We start from the raw sequence: 14459 nt of genomic DNA, 5'->3' as shown, positions 1-14459 counted from the left end.
GAGTGTACAGACCTCGCATATTCTCCAAGAGATACACAGTCCCAACTAGCAGAAGGAGCTGAGATGCAAAGAATTTTTAAGAGGTAGGTTCCAAGTCACCAGGGACCTGGGCAGCCTTGCTCAAAGTCCTTGACAGGAATGGAAACAAAATAGGACAAGGGGAGCACGGTGCCCAGCCAAAGCAATGGACTTCCCATACCGGCACAAACTAAATGTCCAATGCTATAATGGAGTTATTTTAACATCAATGGCTGATGTTTTTAGAGTGTATGCAATACAACCTGAATCCTAACCATCTTTAAGTGTTGTGTCTTCATTTCAGTAGAAATTAACCTAGGAATGTCACTGCTATGCAAGCTTATATTATTTATGAAGTTTCATAGTGATACCTTGATAGAGGGTCAGCGATTGTATTTCTTGTTACATATTTTACACATATATTTTTTCTCCCTCTGTATTTATTGCTTTATTTATCTAGTTCAATTTCCTTCTCTGGTTTCCTTTCTTCATTTAGTTTTCTTTCCGTTCCCACAGTTCGCATAGCATTGGCATGTTGATTTGCTATTTGAAGTTTTCAGTTACTTGCATACAAATAAGGATGATATTGATCATCTGAGCTCAGACCTCCAGAAACATTGAAGGAGGGGAAGATAGTGCTTCATATCTGGGGGATGGAATATCTGTTAAGGGTCAGTTAAAGTTCATTCTGGAAACCAAGGGTGTCTTCTGCATTATAACCAATATGTGACACCTTCCTGGTATGTTAGGGATCTGGTCAAGCAGTGGCATAGCCAGTGTGCCATGGGTATTAGTGCAAGGTAGGAGGTGGCCCCCAGCTGTTGTTTGAACTGTGAAATACAACAATAATCAGGGATGAGCGAGTGCCTCAGATATCTGGGTCTCAGTTCCACCGCAAATGCTTCACAAATGGATGCTACTGCCCTGTGGCCAAGACATCTGATAGGTTCTTTATTTTACTTTCAACCTTCTAAACTCTATTCACCCTAAATGTTTTTGGCTCCTATCCTATATCCAGGGTCAGGTTAGAAATGTTTTCTGCGTTGGTACCTTGAAGGTGGGACACCTTTTGGCCATACCCACTCTCATTTGATGCAAATATTTACTTTTGACTATGAGTGTTGGTTTCTTTCAGAGAATTCCAGAGTCCTTGACCCGATACTCCATCAGATCTGTCCTTGTGCATGTCAACTCTGAACTGAGTTTGTCAAATCACATTTACCTTTGTCAAACCGAGGTCAATTGTGGGCACGTATGGAAGACAATGTTTGCAGGCCCTTGGCTCTCATTCTAGTAGGCCTTGTACTCAATGCTCTGGGTGCCATTTGGTTCTAGGTTGCAATGTGCACTAATGCCTGGCATGAAGCACAGCTTGTAAGTGATCATGATGTCACAAATTAAACTCGACTCTGGACACTTGGTTTTGATATCTGTCCAAGAGTTCTTTGAGGAGGTCGCTGCTGACTATGCTGCAGTAATTCAATCTCTTTGTTATCAGGGTTCATTTTCAGATTGTAACATTTTGCATTTGATCAATTTTGTTTATCTGAGGCAATAACAGGAGGTCTGCCTCAAATATAACACTGAGGTCCCAGGCGTTCTATGTCTGTAGATAACAAGGTTCATGCCTTAAAAAAATAGTAAAGTCTTTTTGAATTCAAGGCTATTACAGACTCACCTCTTAAAAAACCATGTCATACCACAGTTACGCAATTCTGACAAGCTGAGGTTACAGAGCTTTACCTGATTGTACATAGGTCTACAGACGGAGGTACCGAATGTTCCTTTAGTCCAGATACAATAGGACACAAGCTGCAAGGAGAAGCTGTTTAATATGTCCTGAAATATACAGCAGAATCATCTGTAGAAGGTGTAGCTTTGGAAAACAGGAGGACCGGACCTTTTGAATATGGGCGTCCAATGATAGCTAACCTTTCCTGATAGATGGTAGGAAGGAATATTCTGTAACAGTATGGTCATAACGTCTTCACATAGAATATCTCATCACCTTCAATGATCAATACCTCAGTTTTCATTCCTTTCTTCTTTAGAAGGGTAGAATGGGTATGAGACATTCTCAGGTTGTGGACACCAGATCGAATCTCAGTATAAGCTGTGTATTATGACCAAGGAGATGACCTTCCCGCCATATGACCAAGCCAATGTATATATATTATATATATATATATATATATATATATATATATATATATATATATACACACACACATTTTTTTAATTTAATTAAAACATTTATTCTTTCAAATTGCATTATTTATATTATTTTTTATTTATTATTTTATTTTATTACCCTTTACACCCTAAAAACTAATCCCACCCTGAGTCCTTTAAATACCCCTGCACCCCATAATCATAACCCACCCTTACTCCTTAAAATACCCCAACACCCTTAAACACTAACCCATCTTAACACTATAAATATACCCTGTACACCAACACCCAAACCTATCCCTAAACCCTAAACATATCCCTGTACCCCAAACCTAGCCCTGAACCCTATAAATACCCCTGTACCCCAAAACTCGAACCTAGCCCTGAACCCTAAAAATACCCCTTTTCCCCCAAAACCCAAACCTACCCCTGAACCCTAAAATACCCCTGTACCCAAAAACCCAAACCTAGCCCTGAACCCTTAAAATGCCCTCTGTACCACAAAACCTAAACCTACCCCTGAACCCTAAAAATACCCCTGTACCCCAAAACCCAAACCTCGCCCTGAACTCTAAAAATAACACTGTACCCCAAAACCCAAACCTACCCCTGAACCCTAAAATACCCCTGTACCCCAAAACCCAAACCTAGCCCTGAACCCTTAAAATACCCCCTGTACCACAAAACCTAAACCTACCCCTGAACCCTAAAAATACCCCTGTACCCCAAAACTCAAACCTAGCCCTGAACCCTAAAAATAACACTGTACCCCAAAACCCAAACCTACCCCTGAACCCTAAAATACCCCTGTACCCCAAAATCCAAACCTAGCCCTGAACCCTTAAAATACCCCTGTACCCCAAAACCCAAACCTACCCCTATCCCTAAAAATACCCCTATACCCCAAAACCCAAACCTAGCCCTGAACCCTAAAAATACCCCTGTACCCCAAAACCCATACCTATCCCTAAACCCTAAAACTACCCCTGTACCCCATAACCCCAAACTATATCTGAATCCTTAAAATACCCAAACACCCCAAAACATATACCTCAGTACCCCAAAACCTATACCCCTATACCCATACTTACCTTATCCAAACATTAAGAAAAAAACATGCTTTTACCATTCATGCATTTACAACAAATTTCGTTGTAAATGTATGCGTGGTAAAAGCATATAAAATGTAATGCTATGCGTTATAATGGCATTGCGGAGTCATGGTACTTTCGTAATGAAAGTATGCGGAGTGATGGTATGCGGAAAGAAAGTTGCGGAATAATGGGAGTTTATCCTCCACCGGTAAGTACATTGGTGGCACGGCGGCCCACATCCCCAGCAACATACTAATTTTTCAAAAATTGCACAGGTCTCTCTCATTGATGGCCAGCACCGACATACACTTTTAGACACTCCTCCCGCCACAAGTTCTAGAATTGCGAACTTTAGAGCTGGGGAGCTACATTCGAATCTCGGCATCAGCTCAACATCCTGTGATTCCAGGCAAATCGCTTTGTCTCCCCGTGCCTACCACAAATGAATGTGTTTTTCTGTAATGTAAATTGTGCTCATGCCATGTTGTCGAGTTTGCGCTATATAATATTGCAAGGAAAAATAAAGTAGGGAAACTCGAGTTCGCAACTACTGAACGCGCACTCTTAAGTGCATCAGCAGTGCACTGTGAATCGGAGCATTTCACAGGCCTGTCACAGATAAGAAATGCTATACAAACGAAATCCTACAAAACAATATACTACTGGCCGGCAGCAATTCATACCCGGACAACGTCGGGACGGGCTGCTAGTTATCGATAAAGATGTTAGTACTATGCAGAAGAATACGTTGTATGTTTTGTTCATTCAAAACATTTTCAGCATTCAATCTCCATGTCGATGAAGGAGTTAGGAGACAATGCAAAGTAATGTCAAAGGAAATCAGTGCATGATCTGATATGTCTATTGATTTAAGTTTAGAATATACAGATGAATTACATAAATTGTGGGAGTAAAGAAGATATCCGTTCTAGAAAAAGAGGAATATGAATTTGAAAACAAGGTAAAATCTTTACAAGTAGTATTATGTAATGTCCAAATGTCAATGAATCTAGTGGTATTGAAAAAGACATTTAAAGAACAAGAAGGCCTTGGAAGGTTTGAATTTAGCTGGAGAGAGTCTGTTCGATAAGAGATCAGTTATCACATTAAAATTAACACCTACAATAAGTGGTACATTACCTAAATATATTGCTTCTTTAGTAATATGCTTCCAAAACATAGTATCACCACTAGAAGGTGCTTATAAATGATTTAGGTTAATCATGAATTTATCAGTTTTAGCTTGAAAATATAAGAAAAGTATTGCCATCCTGTTAGGTCCTGTAGTATTATAGGAAACAATATCACCAATCGCATCTTTATTCGTGAAAGAAACAGTTTTACGATCAATTTCCGGTTCTCGTAACAAATATCAGCTTTATATCTAAATAGGTAGTCAATAATCTTTCTGCGCTTGACTGGATGTCTCATACCCTTAACATTTAACGAGATAATTTAAATTTTACTGTTGAATTCATATCTGCAAAATTAAATAGGTAAGGAAAACAACTAATTGGAAACTCCAAAAATTAGTGAATACCAAAAATTGGTGGAAATCATAATGCTCGTGATAAAAGAAGAAAAACACTGAAGAGGCAGACCACACGAAAACTGGTCGAGAAAGAAATAACAGAGTACAAAACAATGGACTCAGAAGAGTATGTCAAAGATGTCATAGGTTACTTGCTAAGAAGCTAAAATAAAGGAGAGAAGAGAGAGGTATGGAAAAAAAGAATAGTGACATGGCTCTGGAAAGCCCACTGAGGCCAATGAAAGAGAGTGCAGAGCTGATCTATATTGAGAGTCACAGTTCTTCTAAATCTTGAGAATCCATAGAGATGGGTGCAGTAAGATCCACGTAGCAGCTAAGTTTAGAAGGAGACGTAAAAAAATAGTGGCTATCACCTTTCCGAATCTTGGTTATTTCTTCTATCACATAGACCATACCGCTGACCAGCAAACTATCTTTGAATCATGGCCTGAGGAAAGAAAGTTCCTTGCGAGCATCCACAGTTTTCCAAACATAGTCCTGGTAAATAAATACTTTGTAACCATCCATTAAAAGTGAAGGAATTTGTTTAACAGCCTAGCAAATCTGAATATGGTGATGAGAACGCACTTGCCTGGGTTTAACAGCCTTAGGTTTGCTGAGGGATGGACCACGGGTGGCTTTATCGATTTCAAATTGGTCAGTGAAATGTACAGGTAATGGTTTAGGTATAAGGTTCACCAGATATACTTTAAAGTTCTGACCTCCTAAATTTTCTGGTAGATTTAAAAAATGGCAATTATATTGCCTGTTTCTATTCAGTGAAGTAGTGTGGCTCACTGGTTAGAGGCGGCAGACCCGAGAGCAGAGGACGGCCCGGGACCAGGGTTCGATTCCCGGCGCGGCAGGTTTCTGGACCAGGGTCAGCGGACTCGATAATTCTCTCGCCTCGGTGCCCACTCTGATCAGCGATCACACTCGGCAACTCTGGGCATTAGCTTGCCTCATCTTCACTAACGGCCCACCAGACCGCCGGGGATGCCTGGTCTCACCCTGGAGATACCCATTAAGGGACCATCTCTCAGGGAAGCCAGGAAGGGTTTCGCAGCGGTCGAAGCGCCTTGGGACCCTCCGGGTAAGTAGTGCGCTATATAAATGCCTATACATACATACATATTTTCAAGTTCAGTTAACATTTGGCACATAGGAGCAATCATTTTAACAACAGACATTATGTTATCAAGCCGTTTAATATTATAATGAATTTTGACTTCATTACCAGAGACTCTTGTGGATAATCCTGCTAATTCTTTTACAAATGCATATAGTGTCTGTACTTATGGAGTCAGTATTAAACCATATTTCTTGAAGTCCCTATAAAATGCTTGTCAAAGAGAGTTCATGAGACTACACAACATTTGACTTAGTAGGGGAATGAGATGCTGACTGGTTTTGTTTAAGCCCGGTGGAGCTAGCATAGTTGCACTAGGCGGAGCTCCATGGAGTTGGGCAAAAACTCAGTGGAGCTTTGCTCCACTCCGCTCCGTGCCTCCACCCCCCTAATAAGTAAATATGAAAAAAAACAGTTAGATAAAAAACACAATTACCTGTATTGCTGAGTCTCTTGGCTGCCCTCCTCTTCCTCGCCCTGGTCTCTTCTGCAAACCAAAACCCCTACGTAAAGAGGAATGTCATGGTAGAACTGAACGCGCATGCTCAGTCCTACCATGATGTACGTCTGACGTAGGCTTTTCTGCAGGAGACCACGGTGAGGAGGAGGAGGGCAACCTGGAGACGCAGCGATAAAGGTAAGTATTTTTTTTAACTTAATCTTTATTTTATTTTTTTATATATGGGGGGGGGGGGTGCAGGTGGGGAGCTTACTGTGGGGCCCGGGGAGGAACTCTGCTCCGCTGCGAAGTCAAGGTTTTGCATAAACTCCGTGTTCTCAGCGGAACGCGGAGTATGCAAAAATCCGCAAGCTTAGCCAGCGGAGTGGAGTTCTCTGCCCACACTTAGTTTTGTTTGTTAGATTAAACCATTTTAGAGGCAGACATAGTTATAAATATATTAAGGCAAATGATAATAAGAAAATTGTAAAATTAATAAAATAGAAGGCTTTTTTTTTTTTTAACCTTGGCAGCTATGCTTCCTTTGCATTTAAAAGTTTTTTTTATTAAAAAATATAAAAGCAGTGGATTATACATTTGGCAATTCTTATATACAGTACAGTGTGTTATGCACTTCGCCTTAATCTTTCCCAAAGAGGAGGGAGAGAAAGAAAGAGAGAGAAGAAAGAAGGGGGGGGGGGGCGCTTCGGTTCCGCGTCTTTTTACTGGGTTCTCTTCAGCTGTGCATCCAGTGGCTCCCACAGGCCTTCTTTTGGGTTGTGTTCCTTTGAGAATTTTCCTGTGATGTTGTCTGCCCCTCTTAGGAAGGTGACCCAGTTCATCCATGTTTTAAAGTTTGCTTTGGTGGTGTTTTCCCAGTTCGTCAGGATTATTTTTAGGGCAGCTGTGAGTAGTAGGTCTAGTAGGTCTCTCTCTTCTCTGCTGTTTAGGCTCGCTGTCACGTGCTCTGTTGCCAGGCTTACAAAGCTGACTGTTAGGTCTGTGTTGAAAGTTTCGTTCAGAAATGTGTTGATCTGCAGCCAAAACTTCTTGACCTTCGCGCATTTGAAGATGAGGTGCTCCAGAGTCCCCTCCTCTGTATGGCAGTTCCAGCAGTTTCCAGACTCTGTGATGCCGATTTTGTGGAGGCTTGATGGAGTCCAGTAGGCCCTGTGGAGGAGCCAGAATTTTGTCTGGGCTAGTTGTGGGGTTATTTTGTTTGTTGTTGCTGAGCACCACATTTTGCAGCGTTCTTTATAGAAGTTATGAGTAAATATGCCAAGGAGTTCACTCCTACAAAAATTAAAGCACCAAAACGAAAGAAAAAGCTTCAACACAATGAGAATGTCTGTTTACTGATATTACCTCACCTCACGATGAACTCAGCAGGCTTGTTGTGACAGGAATTCCTCTGTGAGGAAGAGCAGCATGTGAATACTGACCTAAAAACAAATCTTAGCACTGTAAATCTGCCAGGAAAAACATCAAAAGAGTGAGCCACTGTCGTCACATGAAGAATACATTCCCCAGGGACTTTAACTCTAATCTCCGTTCGGACGTATCATGTAAATCTTTGTCATCAGTCAGTAAGGAACGGAGTCTCAAAGCAAAACCGCCATCTTGGTGTGCTCATGCTCCGAATCCCCCAGATGTCTCATTTATATGGGTGAAAACACATCTTTAAAGTGACCATTGGGGAATTTAACATCTTCCATACTGAACGTTAGCTGATTATCCATTAATCAAGGTAAGAATCAACATGCATTACCTGTATTCAGAAATGTGCAACACCCACTGTAAAAATGCTGCTGCGTGGCCAGATTCATACTTGCAGCTTATTGGAAGGTACTGAGCAGGAAAGACTGAAAAACAGTGATTCTCTCTCTATCTCTACTAACCATGAACAGAAAAGTTGACTTGATGATGTGCACTGTCTTATTGCCACTGAACACCCAATCAGCTCCTAAAAATATGTTTTTGTTTTTTGGTGCTTTGTATTGTATCATATAAAGCTACGACCCTACTTCAAGGTGCCTTAACTGGGGACAGAAAGATACAGATAAGTAGTACACTTAGTATACAGAAAAACAGAGTGCCACACCATACATGAAATAGATGTTAAGAGTGTTGCAGGTAAGCAACCCCAATACGTGTGGGTGTCATAATTATGGTAAACGGTGTTACAGGACACACAAAGCTTGGACCCATCTGTAAAAGAGAGGTTACTTAAATGCTACTGGAAAAGGAATAGTTTACCCTATTTTCAGACTTTTACACCTATATATAGTGTGTCTGCATTTACATGTTAAAATTCAGCGGTATTAAATGTTACCTAGCAGATAAGTGTGAATTCATTTCTCTGCTTTAATATCCTACAAGCTGTGCCCACTGTTAGTGCTCAGTTTGAAATATATTATGTAAAGACTTTGTAGAGGTGTGCGTAGGCAGACTACTTATGCTTTCTGAGCAATTAAATATATTATGCGGAGAGCCAGGGGGAGATTTAGTGGGAGAGTTTCTGGTTTTCTGTTTCCCTGAGTGCCTAGTGATAGAGAACCACATTGTTTTGCGAGAGTCACAGTAACATTTTTCTAGAAAAATAAGCTGTGGTGCTACAGTACTCTCCTTAAGGCTTGAGATTTAAACAGAATGGACTTGTACTAGGAAGTAAATCGGAGGAGTTCTTTCCTTGCTTCAAGCAATTGAAAATCCATCCATTCATGACTTTCTCCGGCAGCATTTAGAACAATTTTGAAACAAATAGACCCCTAAATGTATAGACTTCCAGGTCTAGTTGGATTCCAAGAAAGAAAAAGTAATAGGAGTGCATCAATGGAATCAGTATCTAGAGACAGAGACCTCATTCATGCCCAGTCTGGGCATCTGCTGTCAGTAAACAGGGCGCAAGGAATTGCTAGCCTCTTGCTATTAGACGAACGTGGGTGAGCGATACTTATTTCAAGGAAGCAAAAGCTGGTGGTCATTGTAGAGTTTCAGAGAAGGTGCTACACAGCAGCATCCTAAAAATGAACTATAATTCCCAGGAGGTCAGACACTCCTGCAATGGTCTGGAAAAGTGGAGGCCACGTTGGATATCTGGGTGAAGCTTCCTTTGACTCCCACAGCCTCTTTGCTATGCAATCGTGATACAATATGGTTTAGCCCGGACCTTGCTATGTGGATCTCCGATTTCCTTTTCCAAGAACCATTTGTTTCCCAATGGATTTGTATGGGTGAACTTTATAAAAATAGAGACTTTTTCAGAAAGTCATGGCATTGGTACAAAAAAACTTTGAACTATCTTTTGAACAGAACAGGAAATATTCTTAGCCTCGACTATGTTGCTCATGCTATGTATGAATGCACATGTATGTGGTATTAGAACTAGTATGTATTTAAAGAATTGCTAAGACTAGGGGCACAGAAGAATATTAACATGTTGGTCTTCTTACAGTTGTACAAGAGTCATGTAGAACCTACACCTCACCTACTACAGAGAGTGCATTTGCAGCTTTACCCCAGGCCCTTATATTCCTGCATATATTCCTGTGTATTTGATCACTGGTGAAGGCAGTGAGAGACCACAGAGGGCAACGCTCCTATTAGGCTCCGAGCACAAGACTAGTGCATTCAGACATCTACCAAGCTGCTGATGTGAAAAAGGATCACAACCGATGACCCTTTAGCAGGTAGCAACCGTATTTAGGGCTTCCTGCTGCTTTGGAGGGAAACTTTTGCTGAAAGTTTTCTCATTGGCCCAACAGAATCACTCTCAGCAAAAACGTTTTCTGGAAAAAAACCTCAAAGCATGAGGGCGTCCTGGGAAAAGGTAATTCTTTGGGCAGGACATTTTCTCTAAGTGTGTTTGTGACATTTTTGTTTAATCTCTTTATTAATTTTACAATCAGAACCAAAAACAGGCTGTAACCAAGCCTAACATCTCATCACATTGCTGTGGTATAGTACAGTCATGAGTAGCGTTAATAGCCCATTTAGCAGGCAGTATAGCAGTCTCGAAAAACAGTGTGATAGATCATATCAGCATAGGTCAGCAGTGAAGCATTAGACCCCAGGTCCCCCAGGGCTGTTTTCTCCATCTCCTCCCGCGCCAGCCCAGTGTCTGTAAATACTTCCTTCTACACGGTCACTGGATCCCAAACACTCCCCCCCCCCGCACCCCTCATGTGACTGGGTGCTCAAGCAAGTACATCCATAAGGGGTCCCATATGTCTCTCGGTCTGGAGACGAGTGGCATTAGCTCTGCATGCGTAAGTAATTGGTCTTGGCAAAATATGAGGTCACTCAGCCATTCCCTAAACTTGGGGGCCTGCCCTCTTCCCCACCCACAGGCCACTCTGTGGTTGGCTCGTAGCACGCCCAGCTAGGCATATTTGTTAACTGAGGGGTCAAGTCTTTCTGTAAATCCTAATAGTGCCGTGAGGGGGGTGTCTGGGAGGGGAGAGGAAATGATCTGTCCCAATGCCTTTAGTACCTTTTGCCAGTATCCCCAAATGGGGGTGCACTTCCACGCTAAGTGTAGAAATCCAGCTCCCGTCCTAATGCATCTATCACATTTGTCATTGTCCCTCAGCTGAAACCAGTACAGCCGTGCAGGGATGTGGTATAGGCGGTGCAGGTATTTGAAGTGTATGATGCGCAACCTGCTGCTTTCCGATCTGTTCCCGGTCTGTTGACAGCAAATGTCCACTGCTCATCCCTAAGGGGGGTCCCTAGGTCCTCTCCCAATGGACCTGCAAAGTCTGTCTCATCTCTGGACTGTCTGCTTGGGTAGTACGATAAAGCATAGAAACCACATGTGTGGGCACAGACGTTTGGAGTAAGGCATGCAGTGGGGCTAGGGTTGCGTGTTTGGGACATTTTTATTTCTCACTGATGGGCCTCAGGACTAAACCCACAGGAAAAAATGTTTCCCTTGCCACAGAAATACTACATGTCATATACAGTCTATGTGGTCATCTGAGAAGTTAACTAAGCCAATAAACTGATTCCATTGGCTTTACTGATATTGAGGGGGAACCTTTCAGTTAAATTGTAAAAAGGTTTGTGATTTAAGCATGGAAATTGCCTAGTCTATGGAAGCATAATATACAATGAACAGCTCCAGTAAGGAGGAATGGACATTTAATGCATTTCCTACAATATGGCGTTAATTTGCCACCCATTTCTTGGGAATGTACACAAACTTCAAAAACGAAAAACGAGCCTTCAAACAGACCCTAAGGAACCAAACTTTGGTAAATAAGTAGATGACCTCTGCTGAGGTGATGTACTTTTCCGTTCCCATCATAATTTGTCATTTACACACAATGGGCTAAAAATAGGTTGCAGAAATGTCAAAAAATAAATTGGCTTCTAAACTGGCCCATGAGACCCACAAATGTGTGTAGTCTCAATGGAGAATTCACACCCACATCTTGCCAGGCGCAGATCACTGTGGTACCAAGAACAGAGTAAAAGTAAAACTGGCTTGACTCAATGGGCCACCCTCTTCACAGATGTGATCATCACCAATGAGATGTATTCGCGTTGACATCCAAATACACATCTAGTTGACCATGTTTTGCTTCCCCCATTTTAATGTGCAAAATTCTGAGAAGAAGCCATTGGACCTCTCCTCCTCTCTGGTTGGCACGCCATTTGACTGACCTTAGTTTTCCAGCTTCACTCCCAGTTCTGGATGAGTACTAGCCTTTCAGTGCCATTATTGTGTAGTCATCCTGACTCTGACTTGAAGCTATGCAGAAAGGTTTGAGAAAGGATGATGTGCGAGGATCAAGACTAAGGGTAGATGTTCCCCCAAGCCTGAGAAGCTGCCTGCTTCCAAGGAGAAACTGTATTTGTGTTTTGTCTGAAGCTGCTGGACTCCTAGATATGAAGCAAAGTGTCTTAAAATAACTATAGATTGTCAACTACAACTGTGGACCTCCTAACTCCTATGGATGTCCTAACATAGGAAAGTTTTGAACACAACCAGACCTTACTGAGATACATGCATCAGCAGCAGTTTGTGACTATGATCAGATTAAAGGTAAATATGTTTCTTCCTATACTAAGTGAAGCCTGCAACAGTGACTGGACTATTTTTAAACTTCCACTTGTTACCTGAATTGTTTGTGGTGATCCTTTAATCCCCCGATGGCCAACAGCAGATCCTGATGTCCTGGTATCCCAAACAATGTAGCTCTTGAGATTTGTCCAGTTTCCTTTTGCCAAACAATAACACAATATGTTTGCTTCTGGATACTACATCACATTTGCATGGTGGACTATTAGGTTTCTTCTATGATTTCTGAAGTACTGTAGCCATCTTGCAGTAGGCTCCTTGAACGCTGAGATGTGCAGGAGACTAGGAGAAAAGACAAATAGATCATTGTATTTAACAAACCGTGTTGCAAATGAGTGACTAGGGTCTAAGTGATATGTCTATTAGTGGTTCCTCAAGCTATGCAACAACAAATAATCGATAAAAGCCAATCATGATCAATGTGAAACATAATACAATGCTTTGGTATTTGTATCCTTATCGATTAGAGCTACAGAGTGCTGATTAACTCTGGTGGTCATAACTGAACCCAGGATGGTTCTGGGACTTTCTGGCTTATTTTGTTGCATCTTTCTTCAACTGTCACTCTTCTCTTACACAAATGCAAGCTTTTTATCATTTCACTGTAAGTAGCCTTCACTAATTAATATCTCTGAATGGCATTGATTTTAATTGCATGCAATTATTATGTCGTACAGTGTCCGAGTCTCACGCATAATTCCACCTCCTGAAGTACATTGTGACAGCTCAACCAACCTACAGGTGGAGAGTCTGGAGTACAATATAAGTACTTGTTTATCTAAGTGGAATGAAGTAGTATGTAAGGACGAGGAATACTAGTGGTAAAGCACAACACCTACCACTGATACTACAAAGTAAACATGGGAAGCCTAGGGCCCAGATAAAACACCTCACTTACATCTACCACCAATGCTTCTTCATAATCAATTTCCCTTCTGACACCAGTAGGGTAATTGCCAACAAGGAACAATGACACTGCCCTTTTAATTACTGCATTTTGTTTACATTCAGTACCAATCTAGGAAAAGCGGTCAGTCTTTATATCCAATGCCCTTTGAAAGCCAGATATTAAACCATTATTAAAAAGAAGTGAGTGTCAGGTGAACTAACATACTGGCTACAAAAAGCGGTCGCAAAAAGTGCACCAACTTTTTTTGTAACCAGTATATTATTTTGCAAACTGGCCTATCTCTTAATAGGTCTGTTTACAAAATAACTAAACACAGGTGGTCACAGAAAAGACCGGCATAACTAAAATTAATTTGTCAGATCACAATGTGCTTGATTGGCTACAATCTTGAAAATAGTGGCCTACAACGGACAATGAATCATTATCACAGTTATTGCATTGCAAAACTGAAATCTTGACCGGAGAGTGTGGAAAGAAAACCAGGTGATGACTTGAACCCCATCTTGCGACTCAGAAAAGCATTTCACAATTGCAAAATGGGGTTTGGAAATATATATATATATATATATATATATATATATATTACCTACTGGCTATCGCCAGTAGGTATATATAGTTAGGATTATTCCCAATGGGATTTTTGAAAATTCTATGTCTAATAACTTTGGCGTTTGAGGACGGAATCGGCTGAAATTTTCAGGAAAATGGCACATTTTGTTTCTGAGCAGCCCCTGAAAATTTGGTGGAGTTTCGTCAAGGGGGGGCTGAGAAAAAAGGGGGGTCCCAAAACGCGTTTTTCCCATTCATTTTTCCATAGGGCGGTTGGACTCACTTTTAGCTCGAACGGCTGAATGGATTTGCACGAAACTTGGCAAAATTGTAGGGACTGTTAGCCCGATGTGCCTTTGCTAGGTCTCAATATATGTGCTCCAGTAGTTTTTGAGAAATTAACGTTCAAAACAAGATATATATCTGTAACAGCGCTCCGGGCAGCGATCCGGTCCGCTTACTTTTCGCGAAACGGAACTTTGCGCGCAGAAAGCTGATTGGCTCTCCGGTGTCTGTCAACATTCTAAACAGT

General features: G+C 41.4%; 1 protein-coding gene across 1 annotated transcript in view; it reads right to left on the bottom strand.

The window, feature by feature from the left end:
• The window catches only part of TMEM200A (transmembrane protein 200A), a 673457-nt gene that overhangs the window by 372219 nt on the left and 286779 nt on the right, over nucleotides 1-14459 (bottom strand). Inside the window, exon 3 of the mRNA XM_086927022.1 lies at nucleotides 12507-12750. The gene's annotated coding sequence lies outside the window, so the exon portion shown is untranslated. The remainder of the gene's footprint in view (nucleotides 1-12506; nucleotides 12751-14459) is intronic.

Source organism: Lissotriton vulgaris, chromosome 6 (genome assembly GCF_964263255.1).
Source record: "Lissotriton vulgaris chromosome 6, aLisVul1.2, whole genome shotgun sequence".
In the NCBI taxonomy this organism is placed as follows: domain Eukaryota; kingdom Metazoa; phylum Chordata; class Amphibia; order Caudata; family Salamandridae; genus Lissotriton; species Lissotriton vulgaris.
The sequence above is the reverse complement of the archived record's forward strand: the minus strand, read 5'-3'. Positions and strand labels throughout refer to the sequence as shown.